This window comes from Vidua chalybeata, chromosome 2, assembly GCF_026979565.1.
Source record: "Vidua chalybeata isolate OUT-0048 chromosome 2, bVidCha1 merged haplotype, whole genome shotgun sequence".
NCBI lineage: Eukaryota > Metazoa > Chordata > Aves > Passeriformes > Viduidae > Vidua > Vidua chalybeata.
In genome coordinates, this window is record NC_071531.1 from 76,399,614 (window position 1) to 76,417,352 (window position 17,739).

Consider the following 17,739-nt stretch of genomic DNA (forward strand, 5'->3'; position numbering starts at 1 on the left):
GACCTTACAGCACCTTCCAGTACCTAAAGGGGCTAGAAGCGAGCTAGAGAGGGTAATTTGACAAGGGCAAGGAGTGACAGGACAAGGGGGGAGGGCTTCAGACTGAAAGACAGTAGGTTTAGATTATATATTAGGAAGAAATTCTTTTCCAAAAGGGAGGTGAGGCACTGGCACAGGTTGCTCAGAGAAGCTGTGGATGTCCCATCCCTGGAAGTGTTCAAGTTTGGATGGGGCTTTGAGCAATCTGGTCCAGTAGAAGGAACCTCCCTGCCCATGGCAGGAAGGTTGGAACTCGATGATCTTTATTGTCCATTCCAACTCAGACAGCTCTGTGATTCTATGATAAGTTATGCAGTTAATAACAAGATGCAATATGCTGAAATATTTACCAAAAAAAAAAGGGAAAAAATATCTTGTTTATTATCTATCTTTTGAAGTGTTTTGTCTCTAGGCATCTCTGGACTACATCTGTGCTAACAATCCTTCCACTGATGGTGTCAGTGAAATGGACACAGTATTGAAAATCAGAAGCTCATATTCTGTTTTGTGCTTTTATTACATATGCTCTGCCAGAATTGGATGCAATTAATTGCTCACATCTGACAATGATTTACCGTATAATAAGATATTATTCAAAGTTATCATTACTATATATTACGTCTCCTGGAGAAGGATGCAGAATCCAATATTCAAAGTGGCTCTGCAACTGCATGAAAGCTCTCGTGACAGACTGGAGACAGTCACAGACAAGCCCAGTTCAGCATCAGATATATATACCTCCTCCACATGAATTGAAAACAATTCCTTAGACACATGCAAGTCAGTAGATTCACAACTCTTTCCAGTTAAGAAATGATGCTATAGATGGAGTTTGCATATGGATGTGTATACAAAATTGAGATGTGGCATGGAAATGTCACATGAGCTGATTTGTGGGAACAATAAGACACCCCTTGACAAAGCTTGCTAGCATGCTACTGAGAAGGCCTGGAGATCATTTGAAGGATATAAGAGAGATTTCACTTTAAACTGATAAAAAAAGAGGACAACAAAAGGTCAATTTGATGATCAAACTAGTTTCATTATGTATTTGAAATGTCTCTGGCCATTGGAAAGGGCTGGGAAGGAGCTATCCTGGAGAGGAAGGGCAGGGAGAAAACCAAAGCCATGTAGCTAGTGACAGCAAATGCAAATGGAAAGCCATTATCCACGATTTGCATTTCATAGATTTTTACCTAATTTTACAGAGATAAATGAACACAGGGGAGATAAAGTGGCAAAAAAGATTTGATAATATTTTACAGTGGAAGTCCAGTAGTACAGCACTGCTCTTTCAACAATATAGAAAGAAAAACAGTAAAAAAAAGAAATCACCAGCTGAGTGTTTGGACATATTCTTTGACTATTTCATTAATCCACCTTCATTTATTTCTAGCTTGATGGTGTGATCCTTAGCAGTTGATTAAACTGTAGAGAGTGACAATTAATTTAATTAATGTGAAGTAAATGAAAGATAAGCACATGTTACATGAGTCTTGCAAAATTTGATACAATAATAAACTCTAATTCCCTGTGCCTTCTTCAAAACATCAACAAAGTATCATCACAATTCTATATTGTATTACCATCAGGTATTATTGCCAAGACATGATTTCTTAGAAGTCTATCTGGAAAACAAAGTACATTGAGCACCCTCATTCCCCTTTGCATTTGACCTGTGTTTATGCAGCTAAATTTTGCTTCTTTGGGAAGGTTGTGAACATAAATAATTTCATCTGCTATTCATGTTGCTTTCATCATTGCATTTTACTGCAATAAAAAACTAAGTTAAAAAATCCAAATATGTATGAGAAAAAATAAAACAATAAACTCCTTTTGCTATTTCGTTCTCTGAGTGACATTCTTGAATATTTTAATGTTATTTAGTGATGGAATCATGAGGCATTCATTCCACACATGTAAATGGAAACAAGATCTAGCCTCCTATTATAGGATTTTTGTGTACATTGTTTTTTAAGTGGAAGCTGGTGGAAGAAAAATCAGTCCACTGGGTTACTTCAGAATTATTTTCAATGGGTTTCAATACTTTAAAGTGCTTCTAAAATTATATTAACTGAAACTCAAGTAGAACCCTGTTGAGTACACTCAACTGAGATGCTGCAGCTACAATCATGGGGCTTAGAGAACTGTATTTCACAGATGTACACAGCCTTGATGTCTCTAGTGCCCATGTAATGTTCTCCTTTTCTCTCTCCACATGGTTTCTTCCCTTTGCTCATTTTTCTTATTGTATTTTATTTTTTTACAAGGGTGAGAGAAGGAAAACACAGCTGTTGACTCTCACAGATCTGCAACGTGGCAAGACAAATCTCAGAGGTGGTCAAGACTCAAAGGCTTGCTGGGAAGCCTGTGCCTTTTGGCTTCTGCTCTCTATTATTTCTTGATCAGCATTCATCAGTACTGGCTTTGGGAAAAGAAAAGAAGAAGGAAGGGGAAACAAGGGTCTGATCTTTATGCTGTCCATTAGGCTTGCTCACTGTACAGCATCCTAAATAGTCCCCTAACTTCTTTGGCTATTTCTCTAAGTAATGAAGCAATTCACTATAATCAACACCACCAGTCTTTTGTAAAGTAACAACCCCCTTTTGAAACCTAAGATACACTTCCATGTCCTTCTTAAACCCTGCCTCAATTCTTTCCTTACAGTATTTGTCTGTCATCAGTTCTTCCTAAAAAAGGCCCTATTTAAATCCTTTCCCTGATCCTCCACTCACTGTGTGCTTTTATATATTCTCTTGCTATCTGACTTAGCTAGTCCAGCCAGAGCTTTGGGAAAGGGCTTCAGACACAGGGACATCCAACTAGCAATAATGACAAGAACTTTTACAAGTTTGAAGAATAAAATAAAAAGAAAGGTAAAAAATATATATTAAAAAACCAATCATTTAAAAAAAGCAGGGAAACAATCCAGAGGATTAGAGTCAAGAATTAGTCTCAAAAGGTTGTAATAGAGGTTCCATTTTAATGAATCACAGAATCAGTCAGGTTAGAAAAGACCTCTGAGATCATTAAATCCCTATGGACCAGGCACCACCATGTCAATAGACCATGCCACTAAGTACCATATCCAGTCTTTCCTTAACATCCTCAGGGATGGTGACTCTACCAACTCCCTGGGCAGCCCATTCCAGTATCTAATCACCCTTTCTGTGAAGAAATTCCTCCTGATGTCCAACCTAAACCTCCCCTGGCACAGTTTAAGACTATGTTCTCTTGTCCCATCCATAGTTGCCTGGGAGAAGAGATTGACTCCCACCTGGCTGCAAGTTCCTTTCAGGTGGTTTTAGAGAGCAATGAAGCCACCCCTGAGCCTCCTTTTCTCAAGGCTAAACAACCCCAAGTTCCTCACCCTCTTCTCATAGGACTTGCGCTCCAGACCCCTCACCAGCTTAATTACCCTTCTCTGGACATGGTTCAGCACTTCAGTGTCCTTGCTGAGCTGAGGGGCCCAGAACCAGACACAGAACTCAAGGTGTGGCCTCACCAGTGTCGATTACAGGGGCACAATCTCTTCCCTGGTCCTCCTGGACACACTACTCCTGATACAGGCCAGGATGCCATTGGTCTTCTTGGCCACCTGGGCACATGACAGTGTTGAACAGCATCCCCAAGTTCTTTTCCTCTAAGCCCTCTGCAGAGACTTCTTGCCCTCCAGCAAATTTACACTTCCACCCAACTTGGTGAAGGGCAACTTTTAAAAATTTAGGAAAGAGTAAATCAGACTTTAAGTTTCTACTTGTAAATATCATAACTGTGAGACTTCAAATGTCAAGCTACCATGCAGAGTACTAAAACACAGCCAACACAGGGTAGAGTTAGAATGTAATGTGCTTGGGAAATGTATCCTTCTTTTTAGTGGAGAAAACTTCCAAAATGGGTGACTGGAAAATATCTTTTTAGCAGCTGGATCTCCCCTGAGGGTTCTCTAGAACTGGCCATGAAACATCAAGCTTTGTGAAACACTGAGGCTCTCTCGTTCCATCTGAGTTACTGTTTCCTTGTCCAGACAGTCTACTCTGAGCACTGGCCTTAGCGAAACTCAAATTACCAAAGCAAAAGGTAGGGAAAATGATGAAATACAAAGCAGCTGGCAAACAAACCCACTTACAAACTCCAGGCACATATCTGATCCCTCACAGAATCAAGCAGGAGAAAAAGGACAGCATCCTGGAAGTGTTCAAGACCAGGTTGGATGGGGTTTTGAGCAACCTGGTCTAGTGGAAGATGCCTTTGCCCTTGGCAGTAAGGTTGGAACTAGATGGTCTTTATGGTCCCTCCCAACACAAACCATGCTAGGATTCTATGATTCTAAAATCCGATCAAAGCAAACTCCATAGTATTTGCTAAGCTTTTGTTCTGTTACAAAGAAATTAATTGCTAGGTTCTTCTCTAACTTGCATTTCTGAGTCATTTGTTTTCATTTAAACCTCTGATTGTCACATTTTCTTGGATCTTGTTGTTGTATCCCTAAAGTGTTCTGAGTTTAACCATCTATGTTCTGAGTCTACTTTTTTCTGTTCTCATCCTAAAGAAAAAGACATGTTGTGGATGTATCCAGTTCCATCTTTTTCTGCCTTGATTAGGGGAACTGACTGAACACAACCCTTCGTGTCATTATTTATCAGACTTCCTAAAGGTACTTCCTGGTCAGATCCCAGACTCCTAGGGTTCAATATACCATCAGTACTGATATTTATAGTAGTCTTGAATCACAGAAAGTTATGGAAAAGCAGAGATTTCATTTGACAAAAGACGCAGGTCCATTTGCACTATTTCCCTACCAGTATCCTACTGTACTTTATGGTTTCTGCCAGGCATAGATAGTTTTCATTCCCACTGTGAGGTAAATGGAATGTTTACCTTTAAATGTAGGCTGGAACTGGGTGATTAAGGTCCATTCCAACCCAGCTCTTTCCATGAAATGCTGGAAAAACAATGCACTGAAGACATGCCCTTTGGAAGAAATCCTGCTTCCTTTCCTTCTAGCCTGCATCAGCTCAGAGCTGCACATCATCCCACGAATGGAGAATGACTGTCCATTCCTAGCACCCTGCACAACCTTTTCACAACATCTCAGACCTTAACACAGCCAGCCATTCTGATTGAAACACAACCTTGGGTTACTGTCTCACAGGACAAAGAGCAGCTCTGAAAGCAAAAAAGAGAACAGAAAAAAACTCCACATGCTGGTAAAAAACCCCAAACAATCAGAATTTGTGATTTGGTCTGTTCTGTGTATAGGTGGAGCTGGTTTTAATTTACACCCTTGAAGAACTAGAAGCAGTGCTCAGGTCAGAGGAAAGCACTCTAAGGAAACTCAAGGTTCTATACTGAGCCCAGTATTGTTTAACTTCTCCATCAATGACTTGGTTGAAGGGACAGATTACTCTGCAGCAAGTTCACACAAAGCTGAGAGGAGTGGCCAACACCACAGAGGGCTGTGCAGCCCTTCAGAGGGGCCTTGACACCTTGGAGAGATGGGCAGAGAGGAACTTTTGAAATTCAACAAGGGCAGATTCAGGGTGCTGCACCTGGGAAAGAATAAACTCACTGAGCAGCATAGGCTGGGGGCTGACCTGCTGGAAAGCGGCTCTGCTCCTTCCAGAGAAGAACACAGGGGTGCATGGACAACAAATTGTCCATGAGCCAGGAGTGCCCCTGTTGCTAAAAAGGCCAGTGGTACCCTGGGATGCCTTAGGGAAAGCATTGCCAGCAGGACGAGGAAGGTGATCCTGCCCCTCCACTCAGACCCAGTAAGGCCACGTCTGGAGTGCTGTGTCCAGTTCTGGGCTCCTCAGTACAAGAGAGACATGGAGCTCCTGTAGCAGGTCCAGTGGAGGACTGTGAAAATTATTAAGGTACTGGAGCATGATTTTTAGAAGGAAAGGCTGAGGAAATTTGGCCTGTTCAGCCTCAAGATGAGATAACTTGGAGGGGACGTGACTAATGCACTGAACAAGGAATGAACTAATGTCCTGAACAAAGGTGTCAGGAGGATGGAGCCAGGCTCTGCTTAGTGGTGCCAAGCTATAAGAGGCAGAAACTAATGCACAAGAAGCTCCATTTGAACATGAGGAAGAACTCTTTTACTGTGCAGGTGATCAAGCACTAGAACAGGCTGCTCAGAGAGGTTGTGGAATTTCCCTCACTGGAGACACTCAAGAATCATCTAGACACAATCCTGTGCAAGGTGCTTTTGGATGGCCCTGTTTGAGCAGTGTTCGAACCAGTTGGCCCACTGTGGTCCCTTCCAACCTGACCTATTCTGTGATTCTGTGAACACTGAAATAGGTAAATCACTTTCCTCTGGTGGCTCTTTGCAGCTACATCACTGCAGACTACATGGTCCTGTGGAGCACAAAGCAATAGAGATTTTGGTCCCTGGAGCCCAGGGCTGGGGAGAAACCTTTTATTTATTCTACACATAGAGGCATGAAATACATAATGGAGGAATATAAAAGACAGCAAAGCACGAGAACAAACTTAGTTCCGCTTAGACAAAGGACTTGTGGGTGCTTCCTTCTCACCTTCTCTCTCATGACTGCATGGAAAATAAAAACAGTTGTGGCTATAAATGGAGCCACTATAGAAGGAGGACAAATTCTGCATCATTCATGAACATGAATCTCAGACATTCTGCCAGAGCATAACTTAAACATTTGCTTACATCAAAGTGGAGCATGATCAAAAACTGCAGGCTTCCCTCAAGGCTTTCATTCAAAAGAGAAACAGAGAAAGAATTACACTCTACCTCTGTTACTAGATGCATTGTATAAATGAAAATTAGTGTAAACAGTCTGGAGATAGCTAAATATTAAATGCACACAATTTATATAGCTTGAAGGAAAACAGTAATTGGTTAAGCTCATGAGAGAGCTGAAACCCCACACTCTATTGTTTTATTCTTTAGCAAACAGAAATGGGTAAAAAAGAGCTACAGCACCTTTCATAGGTCATCATTATCTCCCTGAGTACCAGAAGGGAATGCCTTTATGTTCAGGCCCCTACAGTCACAGACAATTATATCAAATTCTAAGACCTACCTAAATTAAGACACTCTGAAGACATCTTTCCCCCAGGATTAGTGTAGCCCACATCAGATATAGCAAACCCACCCTGAAGATGCCTAATTTGGCAGGAAGGCTTGTAATGCAAACACTGAGTTATTCAGCAACAAAGCCAAGCCCTTGCCCACACAACATCCACTCACACACCCTGAGCACAAGCCGTAAATCACTCCTCTAGACAGTGCAACAATGGAAAGACCTTCAGCACCTATAACCACAAGAGGTAAAATCTACACTGGGCCACCAATAAAAAACAGGGCAAACTAAGGGCATGGCCAGTGTTGTAAATGCCCTGTAAGAGTGGGAAGTATCTTAGGAAAATTCTTCAATGGACCACCCGCCACTTTTCCAGAAAAGCTTTGTCATTACTGCTAATATCACCCAGGGAAAATTCTTTCACAAACCTGAAAGACTCTTGGTGTTCCTGGCACATCAGCCTGCTCTGCTGAAGACACACTCTCCTGGCAATCAGTTAATCCAGTTAATGAGCGATAGTTAACTGATTTGATGACCGCAAACTTAAGGATAGGATGCTACCAGGGAGCTCAGAGCTTTTCTCCCCAGGGTGCTACTGTCTACAGCCTTCATGGAAAGCCAGATCTTTTCCCCTTTAACATATTTTAACATATTTTTCAAGGCCACATATGTATCTTACTATAAGTATGCACAGCACTGAGCACAACCAGGCTTTGGTGCCACTGCAACACATATTTGCCAGGTTTTTCAGTAAATATTCCCAGTGACTTCAGCAGAGAACTGTGCTGCAAAATTGCTCTGTAAGAACACATAGCTTCTAGTAAAATCTGAAGAAGACAGAAAGGATGTCGGGGAATATATCAGATCCTACAGCAGGTCACCAAATACTCATGTAAGAATATTTCTAAAGTGTAATTCTATACGTATATAAGTCCGAAAATTACTTAAAATTTCTAAGTGTACCTCATCTCCAGGTAGTGGGGGGGATTCAGATCCCGAAATTTACACATCAGGAAGTTGTGTGTTTATATTTGAGGTATGCTCAGATTCCAGATTCTGTTTAGAGTGGAACAAGAACTTCTAGCAGATGAATAATTTAGTCATGAAATAGGCATCTGAAGTCAGACTTAGGTTTTAAAAAAATAATAATCTGAGGAGTTGAAATTTGTGTAGGATTGGTGAAGGTATTGGCAGTTCTCTGTTTCCTGCGTCAGCTCTTTGTCTTTCTGATACAAACCTGATTGCGTGCACCTTCCTGGATATATGCTTTTTTCCTTTTCCAGGTGAGGATTAAAATCCCACTACATTTGTCTGATTTTGTTTTTTGTTTTTTTTTTTTTTGTGGCCTTTAAAGAGCCATCAGCATTCTTCTGTTAAAAATGTTTTTTCCTATGTCTGATAAAATTTTTTTTCTCTGACAATTTTTTATTTGTAAACCTGCTCACCTCCAAAGGATGTTCAGTCAACAACATGTGAGCAGCTCGCATGAAAATTTTTTACAGATCTTTTGAAATAGAAAGCAGTATAGTAAGTATAGGGTAACTGTGGCTGTAGGCCTAACCAAGCATATCAGCTTTTTCAAAGGGTCAGGATTCAGCCTTATTGTAAATCTTTCCTACTGATGATTAGTCTGTTGATGTCTGCACTGTGCTATCAGGTCATGGTGCAATCAGATGCTCCTTGCATATTTGCACGTCCCTGATGGACTTTGCCACTGTCCCTCATTTAAATGGCTCAGGTGAGCAGGTTATAACCACCACAATTTGCTGTGATGGTAGAGGGGGAAAGCAATGCAATTTATACTTTTGTACAATTTTAGTTTTCTCCCACCATAGGCCAGAAAATAATAAGCACTATAATGATCTCTGCATCATGTATGCAGCCCAGAGAAATGAATTAAGTTGTCTGTCAAGGAAGTAGTGCATATTCTGATACCTTTCTCCACTGGATTTCCCCCCCTCTTAATCTGCATATTTTATACCTCCCTATACATTGATAAGCATTAATTTTTAGGTTAAGGGCAACTAGCCAGCTAGTCCTACACAACAATTTAGAACAAAAACAGAGTATGAATTCCTTATATGTGTTAAATGGAAATACATCTGATTGATATTCTGGTGTTAAAAACAGCTCTCTCAAGATTTCTAATCTCCATTTGGAGTGTTTTCGTGTCCTTTAGAAATCTATTATTCATGTCTCCTCATGAACTTATAGCTCCATATAAACATGCAAGTACCAGGGAAGAAAAGGGTCTGCCCAATGGAAATGGGGACCTAAATATGGAGTAAGTCAGTACTAAAAAGGATGTTTGGGCAAACGGAAATAGACAGGAATTGTCTTTTGGGGAAAGAGAAATTAAAGTAATAAATATTGAAGGACAAGGAAGAAGCAAAGTTGTGCAAAACTCTAAATGACAAGATGGTGATTGCAAATGGACTTGGTGTTTCTTTCTCATTGAAATCCCACTGAGAATGCTTCTCCAAGATTCCTGCTTTAGGTCTTAACTCTGCATATGGACTGTGCAATATTCAAGGCAGTTCTCCATCCCTCTTTGGAAGAATTCCTGTGAAACCTATGCTGCCCAGTTTCTTGCTCTACACACTGACTGAGCAGTGAGGATGAAGAGAGAGTTCCCATTGGTTCCCAAGAAGGCAAACAGAAAATTTCTGGCCAATGCATTTATCATTTGGGCTTGATTTTTTTCCTAATGTAGTAAAGATTTGGGACACAAGAGTACACAGAGAGTGTGACCTCAGGAGAGTCCCACAGTAGGATTACTTTTCACTTTCCATTGACATTGTTCAGAAGGGAAGCATCAAGGCAATGAAGATGTTTATTTAAAACACACTGGAAATTATTATGCATCAATTCATGGAGGAAGAGAGAGATTGCACCGAAGTTCTCAATAAACAAACAACTTCCTATGTTTAAAGAATTTTGGTCATGGTCCTATCTTCCTTAATGAATCTCTTCCTGAAATTTAATCATACACTATCAGAATTACAGATTCTGTATCAGTAGCACTCAAAAAGTTAAACCATGCTTATTCAAACCCATAACTTTATTTTTTCTTATATCATCTGGCTCAAAGTCATTGAACTCAACAGGAAGTGAGCCATTTCCTTACTTTCTGTGCCATATAATTATTAATACATGTTCAATTTTCATTCCTAATTATAGATGTATTTCACAACGTGTGTTACTATACACAAATAAAAATCTAATTGAATCAATACCAAACCTATGTTTTCCAGCTAATCATGCCAATAATTCTCCTTTGTTTTCTCTGTTTATGTCAGTGGATACCTGAAAAAACAATAAATGCAATGTTGCTCTAGAGCTAAGGAAGTAAATTGACTTCCCAAACTAGGGAATTTTTGGTGAAAATTTAATTTTCAGAATGACTGAATAAATAAGCCATTGTTATTTAAAAATTAAGCTTACTCATATGAAGCCTGACAAAACATTGTCAATAACCTCTCCTAATAACTACCTTCTTCTACAGGAATATGCTGATCATAGAAAGGTGGTGATAAATAACATCCTGTTTGCTCTTCCATTGCAACACCATTACTTACCCATATTTATAACACGCCATTTACTAAAGTGTTCATGTTTATAGGCTATCTGGAAAAGTCTGATAAGGGCAGAGATTGGTGGCAGGCTATGCTCCAAATGAATCAAACTTCCTTTCCCCACTGACGCCGGCTTTCAGCAAAGCTGGACCAGAGCACTCGGCATCCTTCAGCAGCTCATTTTCTTTGCTCTCCTTGAGGTTTGTGGCAGCGGGCATGAAAGGAATGCAAAGTCATGCTCTTGTGTGCTGCCCTTCGGCTTCATTATTTACTTTACACTCTTCTACCTGAATGCATCAGAAAGGGCTCTTTTTAAGACTTCTCCCTGTCTGCCTGCTTTTAGCAGAAGCCTGCTGTGTGGCACTGTTAGTCTAATCTAAGCTGGTGGGAGGGCCTGCTCGACGGCTTCACCAGGTGCTGGACTGGAGGGGGCTCCTCACAGCCATGTCCTGAAGAGCTTCGTTATTTATCCCTCTTTTTCCAATGCCCACCCACGCCGCCTTTGGCATGGCCATTCTTTAATTGCAGCCCAAGCTTAACGCAAATTCTTCCTGAAAGCATTTTTAGGCAGTTCCAGAGCTGCTTTTCATTTGTGAGTCCTGAATGGCAGCTTCGACAGCATATGTATACCCAGCTTAGCAAAACGGGTACATAAAAGAGGTAAGAAAGGGCTTTGTTGTTCTTTCAAAGCTCCAGCTTCTGCCAGTGCCACAGGAATTTTTCCAGAGTAAGAAATAACCTAAATAGCTATTCCGCTAATGTCTAATATGGAGAATAAGAAATAATTAAGAATTAACTCATTATAAATTCAGTGTGAGGACACTGTGGAGGGTCTACCGAAAGTGAACAGCAGAAAACCAGCCTGAAGACCAGCCTGAAACTTCTACCAGAGCTGCCGAACTTTGGAAAGCTGGCCTGAGAGGTGGAACAAAAGCCATGCTGGTGTTGCACTCTGCTGATAATGTCCTTCCATCCGTAGTGTGGCCCCAAAACAATGTCATCGGACAGTTGTTTGTCAAAAACAAATTTACACCAATCTACCATATGCAATTCACAGTCATGGCTTGACAGCATACTGCAGTTATCCCCAGCAGACACAACTGTTTACATTTTACACACGTAATTGGGTCTGGTTCAGTAACATTTTTCATTGGTGTGTCTGCCAAAATTATTAAGCTATTAGTACATGCTGAATCTGTGCCAAGCAAAATATTTGCCAATAAAATTGGCCTTATCTGTATAAATGCCAAAAAGGTTTGTGTTTTTTGGTGTGTGTGTGTCTATTTTTAAGACTTTACTCCTTATATGTATATATAAATGTTAAACAATATGACTGTACACTGATGTAGCATATTAGACCCTGATAGTCTAGGGTTTGGATGTGGCCCTTGGGATCATGTCTTCTCTGCCATGTTTTCTGCTGCCATAGAACCATAGGATGGTAGGGGTTGGAAGGGACCATGAAGATCATTCAGTACCAATCCTGCTGCCATGAACAGGGACACTTTCTGCTAGACCAGCTTGCTCCAAGCCCTATTCAACCTGGCCTCCAACACTTCCAGAGATGGGGCACCCACAAATTCTCTTCTCTGTTGCCACAGAGGAGATGTATGGTGTCCAGTAGTAAAACACATGGAGGAATCTTTTTAAATCACTTAGCTAGGTGTGATGGACTAGACACAATATCCACACATATCGTGGGAGAGAGAGATCCTTAAGCTGGAATTCAGTCCCCAGCATGCAATATTCAGCCCAATCTTTAAACATGAACCTGTAACACTACACAGTTCAGATCATCACAGCCACTCTGATATCCACCTTTCTGTCTAACTCCCCAGACTATGTATTTACATTCACATCCAGTCTTCAGTACTTACAAGGAATTACAGAAGTTTAGCTAGTTGCAGATTTTTTTTTAATGCATAGCTTTTGGAAATCTTAATGTGTGTTGGTTTTCTGATTGGTCACAAAAGTCACCAGAGAAACAGCAATTTTGTTACTGGGAGGTAGATTCTTTTTCAGTACTATCTGCAGCTTCACCACCGATTCAGGCAAATGATTTCTCAAAACCAGTTCCACACACTGTGTCTCAGCTTCCCACCTGAAGAGGAGGTGTGTTAGGTTATTTAAAAATGCCTCTTTTTAAATCTTGTGGAGAGGAAAATCGTTTGTAAGTGGCGATTATTCAGGCAAATTTTCTCCCACCTCCTAAGGAAATAGATTGTTTACTGTAATATTCTCAGTAATTCTTATTCAGACCATCAAAATGTGAGTCCCTCAAACTCTCCAACTCCTTGAGATCTCTCTTTCCTGGCAGCTCATTCCTGGGAAGCAAAGAATGACCTGAACTCCCACACACTTAGTCAGGGGTTACTGTGGCTTAAATTTATGGGGAACAGGACTGATTATTAGTATTGAGCCTCCTGTGAGGTAAAAGAACAATGTTGAGATAAAGAACAAAAGCACAAGCATTACTCTTCAGTGTAATTGGACATCAAAGATGGACACTTGTATTTATTTGGGTTAGAAGATGCATAATCAGCATAGCAAAGGTAGATGACAGAGTCTGCAAATCTGTGGCATGATAATATCAGACCTCAGTTCAAATGATGAAAAGGGGGGAAAATTTTCCACCCTCATTAAAATGTCTATGGTATCAGTATCTTCATGGGATTTACAGGTGCAATTCATCTTATCCTAATGCACACATATAAAATACATCAGCTAAGGTGCTCTGCAGTAGGCTGCTTCCCTTCACTGACAGCAGATAAAGTCCAGAGTGACTAGCCAAAATGTGGATGTCTGCACTGCTGAGACCTAAAAAACAAGGCATGGCAAATTCAACTTCTATGAATTGCCAAGTGGTTTTTTTATATTTTTTTTGTTTGTTTGTTTGTTTTGTTTTTTTTTTTAAATCTGCTTAATTTCTCCAGTCTCAAAATTTTGATGGATCTTTTAAGTACTCAACAAGCCCACATGAGTTATTCAACATCTGGGAAGGTCAACATGCCAGTATATTATTAGTTTATTAAACTGAAGAAACATATTCAGTTTAACATCTCCAGATAATGTGCTTCCCTGGAATGAGCACACATATTTCATATACATATTTCTTGTATGAAATACAAGACTCCAAAACCAAGTTTAATTCCTCTGTATTTTTAAAGAGCATACTTTGAAAAGCATAGGTTTTCATATCACCATATTCTGGTATTTTTAGTGCTTTTTATTTTATTGGAGTCTCCTTTTTTGAGTAATCTTTGCGGAGTTGCACCAATTCTCCACCCTTTGCATAACATCCTCTTAAAAGTCATTGAGTATGAAAGAACAACAAGTCAGCCTTGACCTCACCTTCTCTGTATTTGAAAGGGGGCCTTTATCTTAATGTTCTCAAGTTGTGTGTCCTGCTTTGATTAATACACCCATTAGCCCATAGCTTCTATTTTTTTTCAGTCAGTCAGCATAGAACACTCATCAAGAATCCTTAATGTTAATTTTAAATGATTTTTCCGTATGGTAACTAAGAGACAGCATTCCTGCCGTCTCAGCACTGGCTGTGCAGCTGCACAAGGTAAGGTGGTGGACTTTGTCTTTGGGGATGCAAAGAACAGTTGGAATCAATAATCTTAAGTGTCTTTTCTGACATAAATGCTTCCATGAAGACACCAAGGCAGTGTTCACACCTATGTTACCTTTGGGCAACATGAAGTTCAGCTCCATCTCACCCAACCTGGCTGATGTATCCACGTATGAAGATATGGATTTTCTTCCAGTAATGGGTACAGATGGAAGTTCCTGAGGGTGGTTTCCTCATTAAGATCTATGAATCTTCTCTGGAGGTGATTATATTTATATCCAAGGGATGTAGGAAATAGCATTAATCTCACAAGACAACTGCCCCTTGCTAGTTTTCTAGATTCCCCTAATGTATAGAAAATAAAAAGCTACACTTTTGTATTCAATTTAGCCATCCTGTTTTATTTGTTCACTGAAGGTGAGAGGAACTGACCATTTAAAGTTCTTTTTCTTTACAAAGTTTAAAGGAGACACTTAGGGGTTTTTTATGTGAGATGTACTGGCAGAAGTAGGGACAAGCGGGGTGATCCCAGGCTGTAACTCATCTATTCATTATTTTACTGTATTGTGAAAAATGGAAATCCACTGTTTCTTGTAATCAGAGAGGGGTTAGTGAACTCCTATTAAAAATGGTTATAAAATTTCCATGGGAAAAAAAATTAAAAATAAACAGGATGGTTTAGCTGGAAGGGACTGTTCTTGCATTGTTCTCCTATGTGTCATATCCCTACTACTGGAGACATCTCTTTCCTCTTGTTTAGTTCCCAAGGGCTATGCAGCTGCTCTAAGAAAGAAGACACCAACATTCATGCAAAGGATGATAATCCTTCATCACTTCCACCTTTCCACCCTGACAACTGCTGACCATGGCAGGAGCAACACAGAAAGGAACTGACTTTATTATATATAATTTTTTTAACATCAGTAGAAAATAAAGCCTTCCACCTGCTATTGTGCAGCTGAGTTTCTAATCTCTGGTGCCAGCATGACTGCTGGGAGAAGACTCTCAAGACAGAGGAAGTAGGGTCAGGCATGCACGGAGCAGGATGGCTGTGCTGATGTGATATGACACACACATCTCTACAGCACCCAGTAAAGATATCCCCAGTTGTTAATTGCTGGGCAAAATTCATTATTTCCCCCATGGGCAGCAACTCTGGACTACAATCAGCATGCTGGCATAGAAACTAACATCAAAATTATTTCACTTGCTTTTCCTATGGAAATACATATTATTCAACTTTTATTTTTAGACTTTTATTTTAATGATCAGCCATAAGGAGGTGTCAATTAATCCCAAAGGACAACTCCACATATCATTGTTGGCTCCAGGTAATAGTGGGACTGATAAAAGAAACAGAATATGAGAATATGGAGCCATTGATAGACTGATAATGAACGCTGCTTATTAGGTGCTTTCCCATGTGTTTTCTTTGATATAGAGTCCAGGTCTTAAATAGCAATTTGTTCACTTTATCAACAAAAAAGTTTGCAAAGCCTTTTGCAGACCAAGTAGGTGAATACTTCCAGATTCCTCTGCAGTTCTTATTTTTCTGGTCAGAACTCATTTGTCTGCAGAAAATTTGGGTGAAAACCAGAGAAAAGTCACATTCAATTTATGCGCAAAGCCAGGCATTAAATGGACTCAAAAGGTGCTGAACGACCACCAGGTTTTTATGATTACCAGGGGCCTCTGCTCTCCTGACAACTAAACCTGAAATATTGTGACAGCCAGCATGGGTGACAGAGGAAGGGATGGTAGGAGCTGAATGTCTGGGCACCAAAAGCAAAGGTAAAGAGCCAGTGCCATAGGCCATCAGTGCTGAGATAATTTTGCAGCTGAAAGCAGTGACTTAGGTGCTTACTTTCAGACATCAGCTGGAAAATAACACCAGTTTTCTTATCTACAAAATAGGGCTAATTCTATTTGTTCTCCTCTAGGGGACCATGATGCCTTTGGGTTGCTAATCGTTTTGGATGCTCCAGGCTTCTTAGGAAATATGAACTACTCAAGCAGTAGTGGAAGTGCGGTGAGCACAGGTGCACTCTGCACTATACAATATGTATCTCATCCATATAGGATGCTAATGCCAGTTTAGAGAGGAAAAGGAAGTTCTAAGCAGATATTTTTCTGAATTAGCAAAGATTATAAGAGTAGAGCAGAATTTGAAAGAATTCCAAATGAGGAATCAAATCAGAATTTATTTGGTTATAAAAATCCCCATAAATCTTTAATGGGAATGAAAGTGTGAAGGCTATCCCTTGACTTAATTATACATTTGTCCATTATTTATGTAATATTCTGACCTACCCAAACCTTTTATTTGCACACGTAGTTCTTCACTTAAAAGAGTGATTTTCTTCAGCATGTGTTGTACAGCACTCCCAACATAGGTCCATTTTAAAAATAGGTGCATCCATACATGATAAACAAGGTATTGGGATGGACTCAGAGGATAAGTTAATGCATATATTTGTACAGCACTCTCAGGCTGGTTTAATGGCTATGGATGAGGATAGATGTTTCCAATGCTAGGATATGCCATGGTGAAGCCATGTCTAGTCCAGAAAAACTTCTGGTGATGGAGAGAGTTTTGGAGATGGATAAAATTTTTGGCCAGGATAGAGTTAAGTTTCTCCATGGCAACTGGTATGGTGCTATGCTTGTCTTCCCAAGAAACCATTACATGAAGAACCTTCACTTCTCAGGGATAGCCAAACATCTGATGGAAGTAGTGCATGGATTTCTTATTTCGTTTTGCTTTGCCTGTTAAATTATCTTTATCTGAACTCATGAGCTTTTACAGTTTTACTCTTTCAATTCTCTCTTCCATCCCACATGGGGAAGTGAGCTAGAAGTTGTGTAAGGTTTAGCTGACTGCCAGGGCTAAACCGCAACAATGGGTTAACCTTGAAAATGCCATGACTCAAAGTAACAATAATGTCCACCTTGAAAAAACGCAAGGAAACAGAACTTTATCTTATAGCCAGGCACACAGTCACTTTCAAAGTGAAGGGATTTTCGCTCTTTCCTCCAGTGAGTATAACCCATGACACTTGCCATCTAGTGTCCTCACCAGCATCGGCCTACAAGTCTATTCCTATTATTGGTTACTATAATATGCCTTCCTTTGAGTTCTTCTTATATATATATACATATATGTAGGTATAGATCTGCTGAAAGGAAGGAGTCCAAACTATTGCAATGTGGACTAGAATAAACCCTAGCATGCTTCAACTTATTTCCTTAAAATGCTTCCTCTGTGACACTGTAAGACTACACATCTCCCTCAGACCACACTCCCCACTTGCAAAATAGAAATAACATTTCTTAGTAAACACACTTTTCTTTCCATTTCCTTTTATACAGAACAAAAATATTTAGGGATAGGGAGTCTAGTATTTAGTGTAAAAGCTCTCACACTAACTCACACTACCAGATAGTTTAATAAAAAATTGCTAAGTTATTATAGTGTAAGAAATAT